Source organism: Carassius carassius, chromosome 22 (assembly GCF_963082965.1).
Source record: "Carassius carassius chromosome 22, fCarCar2.1, whole genome shotgun sequence".
Classification (NCBI taxonomy): Eukaryota; Metazoa; Chordata; class Actinopteri; order Cypriniformes; family Cyprinidae; genus Carassius; species Carassius carassius.
This window is the reverse complement of record NC_081776.1, coordinates 6,370,337-6,391,615: the sequence shown is the minus strand read 5'-3', so window position 1 is coordinate 6,391,615 and position 21,279 is coordinate 6,370,337. Positions and strand designations below refer to the sequence as shown.

Sequence of the window (21,279 nt, the reverse complement as noted above, 5' to 3'; positions counted from 1 at the left end):
GGATGGATGGATCCGTTTTGCACAAAGCACTGGCAGGTTTATCTCCACTGCTCACCAAATTAAGATGGGACCTGTGTCTAGCCGACAGTTTCAAACAGGTTTAGCTCGACCATGAGGGCATCAATCTACCTTCCCCTTTATGATCCTTATTCTCAAATTTCAAGCCTGTCATCGCTCAAGCCAACAGCAGAGCTTTGCCTTCTCATAATGGACATCAGACTCTGATCACAGATGTTTTGCCTGCTGTTAAAAGCCCAATGATTATGTGCCAGATGGTGAGCAGTCTCACTTTAGGGCATATTGCAGATATTTACTAATGCTCTTTCAAGGCATTGAATGACCTGTTTTTTTGTTTTGTTTTTATTTTTCTCAGGTGAGATTAAAAACACATTTGAGAATTTGGAATTTGGTCTTATTTTCTGCTTATATTATAGGAGGATTAAACTGCAACGTTCTAAGATTAATTATAATAATAAATACTAGTTTATTTGGCCTCTGCAACTGCAGCACTGATATAAGCTTGTTAGAATTCCAGCAAGGCTATGAAGTTGTGTTTTGGTTTGCATGTCTCACAGTGCAGTGATCTAACAGTGCACAGTTGGCGGCACTCACTGACTCTGAGAAACCAAGTCTCAGTCAATGACTCACGATTGTGTGGTGTGGGCGTCTGGACTCTCATTCATAGAAATACCATTTCCAAAGAACAGAACTTATTTGTTGAGTGTCACTGGGTAATTTTCTATCTTTTGTTCTTTTTGTCCATCTGTCATTCATTTTGTCATTTGTTTATCTGTCTAATCATTTTTCTACACATCTGTCTATCTGTCTGTCTTTGCATTTTTGTCTATCATTCTATCTATCAATTTCCATCCATTTGTCCATCCGTCCGTCTGTCTGTCTGTCATTTATCTTCTTGCCCACCATTAATAGGTTCCTTTAAAACTGTATGAGTTAAAAGGAAACATGGCCATTTAGTATTTTATGTGTATAACAAATAGGCCATTTATGTGCTTATGAGAGCAGGACAGTGTGTGCAAAGAGCAGGAGAAAGACATGAGGCTGTATTTACCATGATGGCTTACTCTTTATTGATCATTGTAATGAATATCATCATTAAAATTCACCATCACGTTTCTCTGTTCTCGCTAGCGATTTACGATATAGCATTCTCAGATTAGACAGGAACGGGAATAGGCTACCATGCTTAAATCCAAGACCACGCTGAATGACCGAATGTGACATGCAGTACTTGGATTAAAAAAAATGTTTAGTGTCACCAATGCAAAGTGATTGTGAGTCAAAGTCAAATGCATAATTCAGGGAATTAGAGCTGGAGCTCTGTAAGTGATAGGAATGCTGTCATAACATGAAGTGGATGCAGTCACTAATCCTTGAGAGTTTCAAAGCATCAAGAAGACTGGATAGGACACAAGCTAAATTAATAGGATGTGTGTCTTGAAAAATGTACCTGTTTTACTAGAACATCAAATAAAACTGAAGTGTGTAATTTCCACCCCACCTGAGTCACCAAACACAATTGTGAATAACAAAGACTTTTAGGCTCATTGTGATATTTAGATGATGTTTGCACTTTTTTCCAGCGAAATCAGCATACAAATTTAATCTTTTCAGTAAATCATTCCTCCATTCTACACAAACTGAACAAGTTGTTGTTTCAAAACGTGCCTGAGTTCAGACAGATTATTCCAGTGTTGCATGAATACGGATTTAAAAAAGCATGTGTCAGACAATTTCAGAAAGCTAGATGATGATCTGTTATATATTTGATCATGCCCTTAGTTTGCACTGCATCCCAATGTGAACTGTTTTCCCTCTCCTTTCACACACACATATACACCAGTTTTGTTTATTCACGAGTTTGTATGTGTGGGTGTGTGTGTCAGAGTATATCAGGCAAGAGAGCTCTAATGAAAGATGATTTCTGTGCTCTGATCCAAGGGGCAAAATGTCTATTTCTGGTTCCTCATATCAATACACATCCACTGCCGGCATCTCTGTCAGTAGCTTGGAAAGTCGGCGCTGCGCTTTATAGGTGAGAGCACTCTTGCCAGCATTTCAGGAAATAAAGACAGTAATTGATTAAATTGTTTAAAAACTGCATAATGCTCAATGAGAACCATGATAGAGATTCTCTAAACAGTCATTAGTGGTAAAATGTATATTGAAAAATTATACTAAGCTAGTAGCTTTATTAATTGGCAAAAATGTGCTTTAACTTTAAAATTGCCTTAGAAAAATATGAAAATGTATGTAGAAAACACATTTAAACACATATTTCTCTAGATTTTTAACATTTTTATAAAAAAATATTTAATTTGTATTTTCTCTAGTTTTTTTTTTTTTTTTTAACATGCATTTTTATGCTTGCTTTTGTCACGATGCATTTTTTGTGCATGCTTTTTAGCCATCTCATGCTTACATGACAATATTTTTACACATAGATTAAAGATGACTGAAGTTTATACTTAAAAATTCAATGCATTTTTTTTCACATAATATCAGTGGAAGCAGTCAGATTGAGCACATTGTTGACTGTGACTGCTCAACCAGAATTACCTCTAATAATTAAACCGTCAAATGACATAACAGTTCTTTGCTGAACAGAAAAAGACATATGGCATTTATGAGTCAGATGCATATGGAAACATTGTGTTCAGATGTTCTCTGGGGCTATTATGAGTACAGCATTGGTACCTGTCCTCCCGCTTATTATTCAATCCACAACTTTTTGTTGGTTTTCGGCATTAAAATCATCTGGGCTTGGAAGGGTGACTGTGACAAACCTCATAATGGAGAGATGAGCTCCCTGTCCCATACATCCTCTCAACATGAAAACACTCATATAACCTCTGTCTCACAGGGATAAGGTTAGCACTAATTCAAAATCAAAGATGAGGTAGAGTGACAGAAGACAGGATAGGTTTTCAGCAGAGCTAAAACTCTGTCTGCTAAAATTTTGTGTGAGGATAACTTCACTCAAAAATGAGATGTAAATGTTTATAGAAAGATGTTTAAATCAATGGAAGTTTAAATCAATTAGAAGCCCAAACCGTTTGAGATTGATTAATTTTTGTTCAACTTATTTGCAAATTGCTCAACTAATCATAACAATTAGGATTGAAGTTGTTATTTCTTGCTCTGGAAATGTACAGTCTGACAAGCAAATTGTTCAGTCATGCATATTAGAGAGTTTTCTTCATTTTGACCTCAGTTTTGAGGACATTGGAGAGAAGTCCTCATTATAACTAAACCAAACAAGTGCAGTGGACTACAACCACCTGATGTGCGATTAGATGCCATTGAAGCCTTATTACAGGCCTGATATTTTAATTTGGTTCACCTAATCAATTATTCTAACAGAAAAAAAAGCTGTTATAAAGCTTTTCCAATCATTTCCAAACATCACTCTGTATAAAACTGGACCAATTAAACCTTTCAGATTGATGATAAAACAGTTCTTTCAGCAAAGAATAATTAATATAAGAATAAATGTAGATGTTTTGGATTAATGATGACAATTCCCATTAACATGTTCAGTCTAAACCAGTTTCTCAGATACCAGGAAAGCACAAGTTGTTCACAATCATCGTCTCGCGTTGGTCTCCAGAAATGGCTAGAATGGAGAACATGTCAGACATCAGCTCGAGGGGATATAAATGGACCCTGTTGCCTTGTTGTGAGTGACAGTTCAACAATTAAACTGACAAGGTGAGCACATTCACACTTGCTGGCCCTAAAGCCTCTATCTAAGGAGACTAAATGCACGGTAGATTTTGTAAGATGTAAACAGCATGCAGGCTTTGGCCACTCAGATGTCCAATCATTCCTGTATAATAGAACTCAAGAGGGCATTAAGATGACAGTAGCCTGAAACTCTTTCTCTCATACTTTATTCTTGGTTGCTGTTGGAATAATTGATGGAGACTTGTTTTTCGTTTATTATTGGTTTTATTGAGCAGACTGGTGATGTGCTATTTTCACTCTGGAGTGGTCTAGCAGACATATCTATTGACTACCATTTCAAACCAATATTGTATTATAGAAGAATAATTAAAACCGTTATTTGAGTTTTTTTTTGTTTACTTGTTTGTTTGTGTGTTTGTTGTGTGTGTTTTTCTTTTCTTTTCTTTTTCTTGAAAATAGTTATTAGTCGTTTTACACTTTTCTTAATGTTCTCTTGGATACTTGACTCTGGTCAATCATGGCAGTCTGTATTTATGTAAATAAATCTAAATTAAATATTTGACAGTAAATATCATTCATTTTTATTTCTTGTATAATAAACTAATACTAAAAAAATGTAAATTAAAAAAAGTGTATATGTTCACGTAACAAACCAATTTGGGACTATGCAACCCTTTCTTGCTCAATATATCAGGGTTTGTTTTGCAATGACTGTCTGACTCAATCCAGTTCCTCTTATCGGGCCTAAATGTGTTAAACAAACTTGCCTCTGTACTGTAGGCCCTTCGCAGCTCATAGCTCATAATAACAAGATGTAAGCTCAACATTAGGTCCAATTGGTTTTCTGCCATCTCTTTCCCCAGCAAACCAAGTGGATTGCAAACCATTGAGGCAGACAACTCTTTGATATCTGCAGAGATGAAAGAAATGGCAGTTGCCTGTTAGCCTGATCAAGCTTTTCTTAGGTGCGCCAGTCTTTTGATGAGGCACCTTTTAGCAGTCCAAGGCTCAGAGGTAAGATAGAAAGCAACACCTCATTCACCAGCATCTCCTTTTTTGTGTTAAGCATGCTTTTTATTCTTCAATACATGCATCATCTGACTGGTGCTTCTATTTTCATTTTTAGCAATTTGGCTCTGGTTTCTTGCTTAATGTATCCTTGATGTGGGTCAAACTCATGTATCCGAACATGAATTGTTCACAACTGCTTCTTCACAGCCATTACATTTTGAGATTTTTTTTGTAATGTCTGTCATTTTATAGTGATTCCAAACAAAATACGAGACAGAATAGGGGCTTTTCTGCATATTGTAAAGGTATTTTTCACTTAAAGATGATCAAATATGAGTTAGTTTGACAAAACGCTGAAATTTCTTGCCTTTCATCTCTTAATAGGCTTGAGGTCTTTCTTTCTCGTGCTCTCGCTCTCTTTCCCACTCTGGCTGTGTCATTAATTATTAAACATGAGGGAAAGCCTAATTACCTCTGAACAGTGTGACACCATTAAGTAAATTGTCTGAAAAATTGGTAGAGCGCAGGGCACAGAGCTTTCTCTCTCAGTTGCTGCTATCTGGTAGAAATGCTTCATCTCTCAGAAGATACGTTGTCATAATCAATGGACCATTTATTACTTCATCCATACTTAGTCGCCATTTCTGAAATTGGCAAATGTGAAATGCTTCAAATGTGGAATATATCTGTGTACATTTTGAGTTTAAAAATGTATATTCTATAATAAGTGATATAATAGAATATTCTCATAATATTTCATATGCATGGAATTGAAGTCTAAAATTGATAATTGCAAGCAGGGCTTTTATGGTAAAATTAAACCCAAGAACATTTACATTAACAAGTTACATTAACTGATATTGAATAAATAACTAAAATGTACATTAATAAAAATGTGAAATATTAATAAAATCTATATAGACTAAAAAATAATAAAAATGACAAAAACTACAAAATTGCTAATACTACTAAAATGAAAATGAAAAATAAAAATAAAAACGGATTCAAAATATTTATACAAAATTTAACACAAAATTTATTTAAAATAACACTGGTTGCAGATGCTCTGTGTAAAAAATTATAATTTTAAATGTGAAACCTGTGCAGCATTTTTTTTAAGTTGACACTCTAAGCAACAAACAACAATATATACAACGATTGTAAAATGCACTTTGACAATTAAGAATTTATTTAGTTAAAATACATTTGAAACATCCAGTAAAATTATATTTCAAATATTTACTGCATTTGTTTTTGTTTTTGTTTTCATTACAAAAGTTATCACAAACTGTACACATCATAACAACATACACAGCGATCCTTTTAGTTGTCTGTTGCAAGTATGACAAAGAATGACTGAGAAGCAGTTCATTAATATCAAGAACAAGAAGTCACCTCAAATAGTTGAGTGCTAATCAAAACCTTTGTACAATTTTTAGAAGCCATTACACAATATATGCAAATGGTGTATAAAGTTATTCAAGATCACGAGCCCATAGTACAAACCAATCACCAAACGATCCATAGAAATGCACTTTAACAACATAATAAATCAAAGAAATCCTCAATTATATACACACACTTTAAAGGAAATAAAAAATTATACCTCTCAGTAATAATAGGAGTCTACATTTCTAAACTATATTTAATGTACTGGTATCAGCATGCTACAAGAATACATCATCTTTGTTCTATCACATCGACCGAGCTCTGGGGCAGAAGCACTGTCTTGTGCAAATTAATGTTAACAGTACACAGCCATTTGTGTAATTGCCATGATTGTATTATTACTTAATGGACACACCAGAATACACTCAGAAAACCCAATCATAAGGGTCCAACTTTAAAACATTAGGTGTGCAATATTATAGGTGTACCATATTATTTGCATACCGACTTGATAGATGCTGGATGTGTTCACACAAAGAATACTAAACTTGACCACATGGCTACTAATCATCAAGCAAATTTCACTCAAATGAAATGTAAATTAAGTTTCTCTATTGTCCATCCATTTTTAAATTACCAGAGAGCAAATGCTTCATGAATTGTACTTAATGTTTGTGCGGTTGGCAGTGTTTCACCTCAAATGAAAAATAAAAATCTATCACGTTAATTGCTTTTGATGTTATTAATTCTTTGAAAATTACGACAATTCATTCTTGACCCCCCCTAAAGGAAGCTCATCATCTTCATTTCATTTTTATTGTTAATGATACATCAACACTTATTTCCTTTTGAATGTCATCTGAAGTCTTGGGAGTAATTGATCTGCAATATTGCTAATATTCGCCTGATGGAATTATTTATAGAATCTTAACAGAAATACATGCAACTTTCCAACAGCGGGATCTCTCTGCATGTGCCAGACACCATTAAAATTTAATTTACTTGTCTAGTTTTACAGACACAATCAGAATGCTTTTCAAGTTTAAGAGTTTTAGAAATGGTAAAGGAACTATTTTTTGGTTGCAAGCAGTGAAATTTAATAATACATTTATAACTCTAGGAAATGAGAACAGGAGTGGGATGATGGTTTTTAGATTTGAGAATTTTATGTTCGGCAAGTGTTTCATATACTTAAAGATAATATCAATTTATATGAACATTATTCTGCGTGTTGATGATATTGGGAGTTATCAACAATTTTATTCAGTTTGTTTTTCTTCTCAAAAACGACTACAATAAAACATGCTGCATTGGCTACTGTTGATTTTGACCATAATTTTCAGTATATGCTAGCTAAGAATTTTTTTTAAATGCCTTATTATTTGGAATATCATGACAGCTCTTAAGTTAACTTTCAGTGACCTACTGTTTGCTAAATTTGATAAATACATCAATACCTTCATGAAGCTTCTTATCCTCTTATCCTATATACATATATTATTTTTAAAGCTGAATTATTTTGATTTATTTTCCATTTATTTACCAACTTTGAGACGCTCAAGTATAATGAGCGCATCATTAAATTATAATATGTGATTAAATTAAATGTTTATACCCTAAAATCAGTGTTACAACAGTTTTATTAACATTAAGTTTTTAAAAGCATCAATTAAGGAGCAAATGATGTCAGTTAGTAGATTCGTTATTTATGTATTGTAAAGTGAAAGTGAAGTGACATTCAGCCAAGTATGGTGACCCATACTCAGAATTTGTGCTCTGCATTTAACCCATCCGAAGTGCACACACACAGAGCAGTGAACACACACACACACACTGTGAGCACACACCCGGAGCAGTGGGCAGCCATTTATGCTGCGGCGCCCGGGGAGCAGTTGGGGGTTCGATGCCTTGCTCAAGGGCACCTCAGTCGTGGTATTGAAGGTGGAGAGAGAACTGTACATGCACTCCCCCCACCCACAATTCCTGCCAGCCCAGGACTCGAACTCACAACCTTTCAATTGGGAGTCCGACTCTCTAACCATTAGACCAAGACTTCCCACAAACATGCTTTGACAATGCTTTCTCCTTCATAATGCCTCTCAGAGTCATGATGACAGACTCTAGAAGGAAGATCTTTCTTTTCTCGAACAGTTGTAGACTTTTGACATCTCAGCATATTAGCTGATATAAAGAAATCTTAAGCAACTGTAAAGTATTCTTTAAATAAATATAGACACATTACAGGCTTGATAAATAATTGTAACAATGTTGACAACTTCATTGTTCTCCATTTGGTCACATGATTGTATGAATGTACTGCATACCAAACAGGTCTTGATTTCATATTCAAACCCCTCTTTATTTTCACTCCCCTAACCCTGCATTAAATTTGTCAAATATTTTCACCAGACAGGGGAATATGTATCTGAAATGTTTAAGAATATGAAATTATAAGCACTCTCTTTTCATGTGTCTGTAAAATTTCAAGGAATCATTATACTGTCAAACAGCAGGAGGCGTAACATTTTTTTTTTTTTTTTACTCTCAGCTTCAAGTGACCTGAAAACTATTGTTTTAGGAGCCCATAAACTCAGCACCATTAAAACAAAATGTCAAAGAATCAAATACTTGATTGGGTCTGTAGCAGGGATACCAGTATTGATTAGTCATTTTCTACATAAAAATGCAACGTTACAAGCTACAACTGGAGAAAAATATACCCTATTAATTATACAAACCAAATGTATTTAGCAGTTACATTTGTGTGGTCTCCAGGATGTTAAGGGGTCTGTGAAGGTTTTGGGGATGGACATGATCCTTGACTCTCAAAACTGGATGCTCTTCCTGGCCACTGCAAGGACAGATAATACCAAAATATCAAGTAGTTTAGGACATATTATACTTAAATGCACTTGGCAATTGGATCAGAATAAGCCCAAAGTACTACATCAAGGCTCAGTCTCAATATACATATACATACATATATACATAAAAGCCATAAAAAATCACATAATGCAACACTTTTCCTATAGGGCAAATGACAATTGGGTCCTGCATTCTGTTCTTATTCCTAGTTTCTCACCTCACAAAGTGCATGCCAGTGGGTGATGGGCTTGCGTGGGTAAGCTAGCATCTCGTTCCAGTGGTCCCTCCCAAGCCCCTCCACATCTGGCCCTGCCCTACACACCCCTATCACCTCATTGTGTCCAACTCTGAAAGAGAAACTCAACATAAGACTTGTTTTAGAAACCATTTGCAGTGACGTAAGCTAGCTATCTCAGGATAGAAAGTATGTGCATCCAGATAAAAACACTAAGGAAATCAGTGGAAATATTATACTTGATCAACAGGACCTTTGTGGTCCCACATATATATTTACTCCTTAATGGTTGAGCAATGTTTTGATGCCATAATCTGCCCTTAATTACAGTGTAGCTGTCTGATTTAATACATTTACACAGCAGTGTTTACAAGACCAGACTGAAAGATCTCCATTAAGATGTTTGCTGCCAATATTTGAATAACAACTGCCAAGCATGAGTGGTTTCCTAACATAGTATCTGACTTAATATTATAATCATCATCATTATCATCTCTCATGCCGGAATAATTTGTCTTCAGCATGCTATGAATTTGTATGGTCACAGTTTTGATATCATCCAAAGGAGCAAGGACTGACCTGTCGTAATCCATCACCGTGATTGACAGGCTGACCTGCTCCACATTCTCAGGTGGGATGTCGAAAATGATGGCCTCATTATAGACAGGGTTCAGTGTGTTCTTTTTGGTGGTCGTCTTCCGCTTCTTCAGTCTCCGACCATCACATATGAGGGAGACTTTAACATATGGATCTACGGAAAGCAGCAAAGTGAATGTGTCTGAAGCTTTTCAGATCCGAAACACAAAGAGTAAAGCTTTTTTCCACAACCAAACATTTTTTAGACCTAAACAATAGTTTATGCATGGAAGAACAGTTTTATTTGCATTTATACAACAGTTCTTTCTGGTTATGGAATCTAATTGGCTGAGAGCCATTTCCAACAGTGCGATATTCAGAATCCAACTATTTCAATGTTTGTACCACTCCGCTTGCAGTATTTCTCACCGTGGTTCATTTGTGCCGTTGTAACACAATATCACACCCAGAGCAATGCAATATGAATGTATATTGGCACGGCTGTAAAGTAATCACAGCATGCTGATATACAGTCATACTTCATTGCTATGAGTGTGATATTGCTCACTTTAATTTTTTTTTCTTTTTAGCTGTCTTAACCTATGTTCTGCTTGCGATTTGACAGACCCCATGGACATTTTAATATCTCACCAAATGTACTTAACATTGATGAGTCTAGCTGATGGTTTATGAGAACTCATACATAAACAAAATGTTAACCTAATAACATGCATCAAGTGTCCTCTATAAAAAACTGTATATCTTTTTGTGGGGTTGCAGAGACCTAAGGCATAAACAAATGCAATTCATTTTCACATTTCTTCTGATTGACTGAAGAAAGAAACTTCTGCCTGAAGTTTAATTGGATTTATTTTTCTACAATACATTTTTGCAGGGGCGTAGAATTGGAGGACTTGTCCCTAGCAATATCCAGTGAGTGCCAAACTGTCCCTAGCAATAATTTTTTTCAAACAATTAAATATATGTAAGTTTTTTTATAATTTCAGACACATTTCAATTCAAGACAGCAGTTCAAAACAGTTCATTTAAAAGTTCACTTCAGGAATTTACAAAGTTGCATCGGTGAGTTTGAAGTTTTGAAGGTGTTTGACAAAACAGAGCAAATGAAAAGAGAAAGCGCAATCTACAGTATGGCTATTATTAACTCCCTATATAAAAGCATATGGACAGAAAAAGGTTGTGCGGTAAGACACACAATCATCCAGTCTAGGATAAAGTCATTATTAATGGATGAGGGATACCCCCTGACAATGTTAAGCACTTTCAGTGCTTAGAAAATGTGCTATATAAATGTAAATGCAGTTTAATCAGATGCGCATGAAATTTTTTTTTTCTTTTTTCTTTTTTTACAGCAGAGTATTCTTTCAGAATTATACTGGGACCAATTTGATTAATGTTTAAATAAAGTGATGCGTGATAAAGACAACCAGCACTCTGATGCTGATGTTGTTGGTTCACAAAATAACAGCTGTGTAATTATTGTCTGTTAAACATACTTAAAAAAAAGTGTTTAGGAGTTATGAATATGTTGGCAAACATAAGCTATAGTTCAAGACTTTAGATGACATGAAACTGTGATCAAAGGTCTATCAAAACAGCAAAAATGAATGGGTGGTTTTTTTTGGGGGGGGGGGGGGTCTTGGGGGTACTTGTATTGTATGTCCCCACCAATTTCAAAAGCAAACCTACGCTCTTGCATTTTTGTATTTAAAACCTTCATATATTGATACTAGTGACATTTTTTTAAAGTGCATGTCTAAATTGTGATTTAATTGATGATTTATGTTTCAACAGTTTCTGTAAATAAGGAGAGAACTGATTCAAGAATTCCAATTATTATTTTCACTGTCATTGGAGTTTCTAAATCAGGGGTGTCTAATCCTGCTCCTGGAGGGGCACTAGTATGCAGAATTAAACTCAAATCCTAATTAAACAAAGCTAATCAAAGTCTTTAGGATATTAGCAAATATTTTGGGGTAGGCAGGAGCTAAACTTTGCAAGGAGCAAGTTTGGAACCCCTAAGCATAAAGACAGTACAATTGTGAAGGACAGAAAATGAGGGTTAACACTGACCAGAGTAGCCGGTTATGTCCATGGCTTTCAGATTGCGACATTTGATGACGGTGAGGGTCATGCGTCCAGCCGTGGGAAGATAGCAAAGAGAATACATAATTTCACCCAGATCAACACTCTCCTGAAAGAAAGAAAGAAAGAAAGAAAGAAAGAAAGAAAGAAAGAAAGAAAGAAAATTTAACATTGAAAAGAAAACTTATGCAGCTAATTTAACAAGTTGATTTCACTGTTGAATGCCAAGATATAGCTGAAGTAATGTTTGGACATCAGTGTCCTAAAATAGCATTACAAATGATTGATTAAATGATCTGCAGGATCTTCAGCATATTGTAAGAATATTTTTATTGTAATATATTGTAAGATGAGTCTTTCTCGAGAGAGCACTTCATGCGACTGCAAACAAAATCCTTATCGACTGACTCTCCAAATAGACTTTTATTTGCCTCATCAACAACAACATAGCTTGGGAGATATTGGACTAATGTTTGCTCATCAGGTTTAAACAAACCCATATTCTATATTAAATCTGTAAAAACTTCAGGGAGAAAACAACTACACAGTTGTGGAAAGAAATATTTCTTTTACTTTTCTAATAAAGCAAGCATTTTCCAGGAAGACATTAAGACTTTCATAACAGCTGTGTTTGTGTGCGGAAGCGTTTCTGTGGGATGTATAGTTTGGGTGGCTGGTTCTTGTGCGATTAAATAACTCAATTTTGAAAGAGACAAATCTAGCTTTTCTGACCTTTACTAGCTTTCCAGAGGTGGTAAAGATTATTCTACATGGCCCGTGTGTATTATGGTATTTACAGCCCTTCAGTCCTGGAATAAGACAGCAATAATTGTTTCAAAGACAGCTACAAATAATTATTAATCTGTCAAGTAACAATATAAATGTCTTTACTGTCACTCATTATTTCTGACAAAGCCATTTGTTAACAAATGCAGTTGCCCATAATTGACAAGATTATATCTCAACACTGATTATATATCAAACAGATGTGGTACCTCCTCTGTTGTATTATGACGTCAGATCCCTTTCTGTCCCATCCTATCCCCTCCTCTGACTGCTCTTGTTATCCACACCACAACTGTTGAATACAGAGAGCCGATGGCTAGTTCTAGAGTCACATCTCCTATCAGCATCTATGTCCAAAACAATTCACAAATCTTTTTGGGGCAATAATACCCTTCCTGTTTTGACTGGCCAACTTCCTCTCCTCCAGATCTGAATGGCCTTGTGCCACAGTAGCAATGTGCTCCAAAAACAGAGAACAAAATTAGACCTTCAAACGTCAGCTAAAGATAAAATAGAGGGTTTCAATGTGCAGGCGGAAGTGTATAGGAGCAGGGCTGCAATCTATGGCTCCGACTATTTTAGGAATTTAGAGTTACTAGCTTCTTTCCGCAGTTGGGGGCCTAAGAGCAGCTGGTCTGGTTCTGAGAGTCAGTTTTTGTCCCTAAAGGGCAGTTGTAATACTCTTATAATGGAGCACAACAGGTCGAAATCTCTCCACTGCCTTTCCAACACTAAACATCAATACTTCTGTATTGTAGCTATGAGGCAAAGCAATAGTTGTTGAAGAGATGAGAAGGAAATAGCATGAGAATGATCCAAATGTTAGCAAAATACAACATAAGTGCTTTGACAGACACCGAAATGCGCATCCCTATCAAGCAGACAACAGAGAAATGAATAAATATGCTGAAAACAACACAATGAGGAAATTAATGAGCCTGAAAGAGAATGATGCATCAAATAAGAAGGAAGACAATTGCGTTTCCCAAACAGGAATGACTCATCACAGATTCTCTCTGTGGTGAACAAAATGGAACGCTGTCCCCACTTACTTTGTCTTTGAAGCAGGAAGGCAGAGGGAAGTCATTGTTAAATGCATCTGAATCACTGTAAGTGAGGTTAGTGTGACAAACTATGCCTTTCACCTCTACACATCATCTAGCAATTTAACAAGTCAGTAATGTAATAATATATAATATAACGTCAAACCTGTGTGCATATTACCACTTAAAAAGGGTTTAATGTTTCAGGTGCTGTGAGATATCATAGATTCTGAACTAAGTGCCCAAACCTTTTTCTTTACCTAACCTTTACAACCTTTTGTTTGTTTCTTCAGATATCTAGTAGTATATACTCATGACTATGCTCATGCTGAAGTCATAGTTAATCCAGTAAAATATATGTATATATATATATATATATATATATATATATAATATAATATAATTTACTCACCCTCATGTTGCTTCAAACCTGTATTACTCTATATGTGTACAAAAGAGGATATTTTGAAAAATGTATTCTGTTGCAGTCCATACAATGAAGGTCAATTGGATCCACTGGGTTGTTTTGGATCCCATTGCCTAGTATAATGATAACAATTATATGAACAAAAACAGTTATAACATTCTTTCAAATATATTCTATTTACTGAAGAAGAATGAAAGTCACAATGATTTTGAATGGCACGAGGGTAAGTAAATTATGACTGAATTTTCATTTTGGGGTGAACTGGTCCTTTAATAAGAACTGTCCTTAAAAATCACTCATAAATAACATGACTGGTGCGGTTACATAAGCTTTTATATATTAACTGAGGCGTAGTGAGTGGGCTTGATTATCATTAAGGCCAATCTGACTAAGCAACCTTAAAAAAATACTATGGAGGAAACTGTTTATGTTCCTTTGACCTAAAAATGAACTGCCAATAACATTTCTTATTGTAATCTGCAGTCAGTGGGATGGTAGAACAAACTCAATTCCACACCTGTTGGATTAGTCATGGCTGTCGTTTGAAGGCTCTGGCTTGATACTCATGCTTCCTGTGGCTCTGGAAACTGGGAAGTGTATTTATATTTGTAAAGGGTATGTGGGTGCCCTGAAAGGATGACTCAGTTTGGCGATGAGTCTCCCCTACACCTAGCTTTACATAACAGATCAATCTATTCGTTAATGAGACCTTCACATGTGTGCTGTCAGTTCCCCTTGAGCTCTGTTTGACTGAAGAAGAAGTATGTGACCAGTTAGTACATATGTGAATACAGCTGTCCTTGTACTTCTGTTTATCCATTTGTTTGTTTATTTTTCAAAGAAATCTTTGTCAAGCCAACATTCAGTTTGTCTTGACAATCTTTGGTTACAGATGAATTTCTTTGAGTTTCTATTCATTTAAATTCTACATCCTGTTTGCCACCTTTAATTCAAATTCAATACAAATTTAATTAGAAAGACATTCCCAATTGAACTCTGAATGGCGGACAACGATTCCAAAAATATTGTTTAATTAAGGTATCTGAGGAAAGTACTGGTTATGACCTTTGATTTTCTATACGCTCAAGGACTGTACTTACTGTAGTTGCAACAAGGATGTCCTTCCAAACCACAGCTTCGCGTGATAGGTCAGAGAGCTCAAACAGGTTATCAACCACCACCTCACCGATCATGTCATGACTCGTAAAGCGGTCAAAATCGAACACGCTGAAGTGCAACTTGCGATTGCACAGCTCACTGTACTCCACAGGGAAGAAGAATGTCTCGTCGAACGTGGGGTTAAGCGTCTTGCGGTGGACCCTCGTCTGAAACTTCTTTTTGCGCTCTGGAAGCAGGTAGATCTTCACGTAGGGGTCAGAGGTGCCTGTGAAGTCTTTGGCGGGCAGGTCCAGGGCCTTTAGAATTCGAACCACAAGAGCTTGTTCCTCATAGTCGTAGCTAAGGGCAAAGCTCAGCTTGCCGCATGTCTCTACCGGCTCCTTGGCGCCCTCTTCAGAGTCCACAGACTTCTGCTTGTACAGCTCAGGTTTGATACGACCGATACTGACTGTAGACGACTGGCGCACAGGTAGAGTGTCCATGGTGAAGTCCACACTGGTCACATTCATCTGCCGCGGAAGGTGTCGGCGGAAAGAATTGTGCCTATTAAAAAAAGAGAAGAACTTTATTGCTACTTATGAAAAAATGTATTAAAATATTTTGTAGTTACTAATGGATCTTCTGCAGTAAAAGGGTGCAATCAGGATGAAAGTTCTAACATCTGATTAAAACAACACCAGTTAACCAGTTGTTGTTGTTTTTTGTTGTTGTTGTTTTTTACAAACGTGCAGATTTTTACTTCACAAGATGTTAACTGATGGACTGGAGTCATGAGGATTACTTGTGGATTATTGTGATAGCACCCATTCACTGCAGAGGATCCATTTGAGGAAATGAGCAAGTGCTAAATTTGACCAAATCTGTTCTGATGGGGAAAACCTCGTCTACATCCTATGGTCTGAGTGTGAGTTAGTTTTCAGCAAAATGTAATTTTTAGGGGAACTATCCCATAGTAGCAAGGTTCTTTTTAGATAGTTACACCCTAGCACTTAAGTATGGCATGTTCTTCTTTGATTTCATTTTTAGCAAACTTTATATTGTAGGCTTGACAATATTTCAATATCACAATAGTTAGACCTGAATCTTTTTTACTAGAAAACCTATTTTCAACACTCATCATGACTCATGAGGAAATCATAGTTCTCTACTTATCCTTGGTGTTTCCTAGCAACTAGCACCTTTAGGACGATGACAACAAACATATGACAATGACAGCATGATATGAAAAAGTGATGTATTATATAATTTAACATAATTAACTTGTGATATATTAATCATAATATTTACCAAATGTTTACTTTTCCCCCCCCTTATAAGTCTGGAAAAAATAAGCTCTCTCTCTTTAGTTTGTCCAACTCTTGTCTGTCACCTGCACGTTTACTGTACCATATACCATAATTAACTGCTGTCTTTGGATGTTTTGAAGATCACTTCTTTTTTATTAGCACATATACCTGTCAGTCACCTGTTGCAAAATAAACTAAAACCTTTTCACTACATGAAATAAAACCTCTCTACTCATTTGATTTTGGTTCATGCGAGCTATCTAACAATAGTGTTTTATCTTATTATAGCAAAAGTAAATTTTTGCAGGAATGGGCATCATGCTCATCCATGGTTAAATTAATTGTACATACTTCAATAAAACATTGTAACTATAGCACTATAGAAACAGACCTGAATTCCAGCTTAGATAATAAATGCATTTAATGGATATTTTTTGCTTTATATGTGGAAAAAAATAATGTAATTTCTTACTGCACTTAATGGGTTGTGACTGTGAGTCAAATCTTCGAAATCATCACTTGAGGCATTGCAAAAACAATAAGGAGTTACATAATAATAACAATTCACATATCTTCAGTTTCCTCTACAGAAAACTAAATGATTTAAAACCTACAATAGTGCATTAACTCATTAGATATAGTTTAACTTGATCTTCTTCACAACATAGTTCTGCTCACTTTAATGATCAACCGACCACGAAATGACCATTTCAAAGAAACTAGCTTCACATTTAGCATATTTAGCAAGTCCTTTGAAGAAGGTTTGCCATTATTTCAAGGCATACAGTATCTGCCTCTTTATTTATTTTATTGTTTCTTTAATATTGGAAGTGAAACGTGATGTCCACGTGATGTACTTCCAGAGTTAATATTTAAGAAACGACAGAAGAATGGGAAAATAAAATAAAATGTGGCGACCCATGTACAGCCAAACAGTCTTTCAGAATGACCTTTAAGTAGCTTCACCTAACCTTTTTATGCACCCCATCAATATGCACCCCATCAAGGACACCTTATTTGTTACAGCACGTTGAAGTTTTTGATGACAGTTCTGTGGCTTATCAATAATGGATTCCATGAGGATCTGAGCACAGCTGTTCCTCACCTCTCCAATCGGGCAAACAGTCACAGCATGTCAGGGCTATTGCGTGGCAACACTAATTACATCCCTGCTTTCTTTAAACACAGTTCCACGTGAAACAAAGTGAAGAAAAACTGATTGTTTAATTGCTGGGGTCATATAATTCTGTTGCCATGGCAATGTGACTCTAGGGCTCTGATTGGTGAACTATAGTGATGCAGCAACCAGGAGATGTGCCATCACACTATCAACAGGGTGAATATGTAAAAATAGAGTTTTGATAATAATAACAAAGAATAAAAAACGATTTTATTCCTTAATTCCTTTTATTTGGATGAATATATATATATATATATATATATATATATTTAATTAACATTTAATAAATAGAGAACTGTAGATACTGTACACATACACAGTACTACACACACACACACACACACACATATACATATATAGATGGGTATATATCTATCCATATATTAGTATATATAGAAGCAACATTTTTCAATTATTTATTTATTCAATTATTATTTTACTTATATTGTTTATTTAACTAATATTTAAACTTAAGTAATTATTTTGTAAAAATATAAATATTTTAAAATTATACTGTATAGATTTTTTTGTAGTATAGATAGATGTTCAGTAACAGAAAATGATTTTCAAAATGATTTTTATTATAAATGCTGGTGCAGCTTAGTTTGTTTTATTTCTAGCTGGAAGGCAGCCATGAAAAACATAAATGTGGATATCTCATAAATGAAAAAACAGCTGCTCTGTCATTTATTGCATTCAAAGGCACACAGTGATCAAAAACCATTCAGTATGTGTTTATCATTCAGTAAAGGCATCCCTTTATAAGCATATCCTCTCAATTATACCAAGCATTTTATTATTTACTCAAGTAGCAATAATGAAATGATCAACTCCCTTCTGCACTGTCATACAATGTGCAATCCAGCATCAAAAGTAGATCTCTATGTACTGTAATTCATCATGCAATTGGCATTCAGATGTGTGCATCACCTGGAGGATGATGTAGGTTCAGTGGTCTGCCTCTGGATTTTGGCCTGCTTGCTCAGATGGTTATGCAGGGCCTGCTGCACCTCAGCAGGTATGTCTGGTGATGTCTGGCTGATCTTCATGGCTGCCTCCAGAATCTTAACCGAGCTGCGGCCATTGACCTTCACTTCTGGTACCTTCCTCTTCTTATCATTCTCATCCTCATGCTGGATTTGCGATGGCTGCCTTCCCACAGTTCCAATTGCCTTGGCCTCAGGATGAGGAGAAACGGAACGAGTCACCGGAGGTCGGGCTGGGGACAGGGGAGCCTCGGGCAGCACCTCCAGCCGGCAGCTGTCAGCGTTGGATGAGAGCGCCTTGCTTCTCCAAATGGGCCAGCACAGCTTCCAAAAGACAAAGAGAGAGACTACCAAAAGGGCGAGCCCACAGAAACCTACGACCACAGCTAGGAGACTTACAGAGATGTCTACAAGCAACAAGAGGAAGAGAGAGAGAGAGAGAGAGAGAGAGAGAGAGAGAGAGAGAGAGAGAGAGAGAGAGAGAGAGAAAGAGGCAAGATTGGAAGGAGAGTGTGTTGAGGAGATTGTGAAGAACATAGGGTGAGGGGAAAAGAGACGAGGATAGGAGAAAGAGATAAATGATCACCAGACAAGCAGACAGAGAGCACCAGCAGCAATAAATGATGCATGACAGACAAACAGGAGAAAGAGGGAGAGAGAAAAAGAAAAGAAAGAGAGGGCAAGGTATAAGAAAAAGAAGACTGAAATGTGCTTGTTCAATAAAGCAGAAATTTGAGTCATTTTACTCCCCATTTTGGTGGTCCATGCAACCAAAGAATAAAAAAGTTGTTTCACAGGCACTCATAAAACTTGATTTAAAAATGTTAATTATCTCAGTCACAATTTTGATGCTAAAAGGTCTCTGAATGAGTGGCACTGTTGAACCTACATATGTGTCCAACAGGTGCAAGAGGTTCAGCTACTTAATGCACTGCACAGTGCAACACATAATTATAGTTGATTGCTGTATCATGAAGTGAATTTTAGCACCATACTGCTAATGGTGCTACTAACCAATTAGAAATGAGCTACAGAGATGGACTTATTCTCATACATAACCACTACCCTGAAAATGTAAGAATATGATTCTAAAAATATATTGATATCATTTGCATCAGCATGCTGTCATGTGATTTTATTTCTGGCTTCTGATGCACATGTGGCCATACTTCATTGTGAATATATCATGCACCTTAGTCCCCACTGTTTGCAGTATAGAACATCTTGTGCTGTCTGATGTTTCAAGAGACTTTTAAGCCTATGTCACTTGTAGCTCTGTATTTATTTTCGGTTTGCTCTGGACTTCAGGGTTAAAACAAACATATTCACCAAGATTTCCACAATAAATTAATGCACAAAACATTCATGGATTGTATTAGTGTGTAGTGTGTGCTGTAGGTTGCACACTTAACTGAATAGGGATACGTTTTTGGCAAACAAATTAAATTACACATATTGAAACTTGCAGGTTTTGTAGATCCAATATATGCGTTATTCACGTGTAGTACTTAAATTTATTTACTACGTTTTATCGGGGAAAACTAGCGAGATTTTCATGCAGTATTTTTTACGAAACGTCTGACGCAAGAAATGTTACACCTTCAGAAAAAAAGGTTAAAAAAAGAAAAGTACTTCAGGCACTAATATTTACTTTGAAAGTTCTAATATGTACCATTTAGAGGTAAATGGTGTATCTACACATATGTGTACTATATTGCAGCTTTTGTACCTTAGTAAACCGGCCCAGTGAAATAAAACTGAAAACAAATAGTGTTGCTAATTTCAAACTTTTTGCTCACTGAAAATCAACAAGTGGAACCGTCTGCCAGTGTAATGGATGATTTCAGGTAATGTTAAGAATGTTTCTATAACCGTGAACAAACTTTTCGAACTTTCAGCGATCTAACTTGGCGCGCTCGTGTGAGCTTACCTCATTAACTAAAGTTCCTGGGGAAACATTTTTGTGAGAGGATAATAAAACGTTGTTTAGATTACATTTACCTGAACTTCCTTTACCTGGTATGTTGCTCTCCAGTGGAAATATATCCGTGCATTTCTCCCGGTCGACGTGCCCGGCGAGGCACAGCTCCGTCACTATTTGGATAGCCCTTTGGCACAGGCTGATGCCGTCCTCTGTGCGGACATTCATGTCTTTCCTATTAATCCATTGTATGTTGGACGATGCGTGAGGGCGAGGGTTCATTGGGCCACCATGTGAGCTGCTAAGCGCAGTTGATGATAAGGGAATGGAGAGAGAGTGATGCATCTAAGTCCATGTCCTCCGCGCAAAGGCGCACCAGATTCTTTGGCGCGGTGAAACATTGTTAGGGGCATTTCTACACTGCCCAATCGGAGACACGCGTTGTCTAGAGAGGGAGGAACATAAATAGAACGCAAAATATACATTATGTTCTCATTATTTGAGGGAAAACAAGTTCTTCCAATTGAACATGCTTTTTCTTTGAGAATGAGCTGTAAGCAAACTGCACTGTATGCAATATGATGTCTATATCCTATACATGACCGCTCATTGTTTCATAAAAATTTTGTTTATTGTACTTGTAT

The 21,279-nt window shown here is 36.2% G+C and overlaps 1 pseudogene; it reads right to left on the bottom strand.

Annotated features, from left to right (window-relative positions):
* Nucleotides 1-8,171: 8,171 nt before the first annotated feature.
* LOC132098350 (synaptotagmin-10-like) lies at nt 8,172-21,036 on the bottom strand (annotated as a pseudogene).
* Nucleotides 21,037-21,279: the final 243 nt, after the last annotated feature.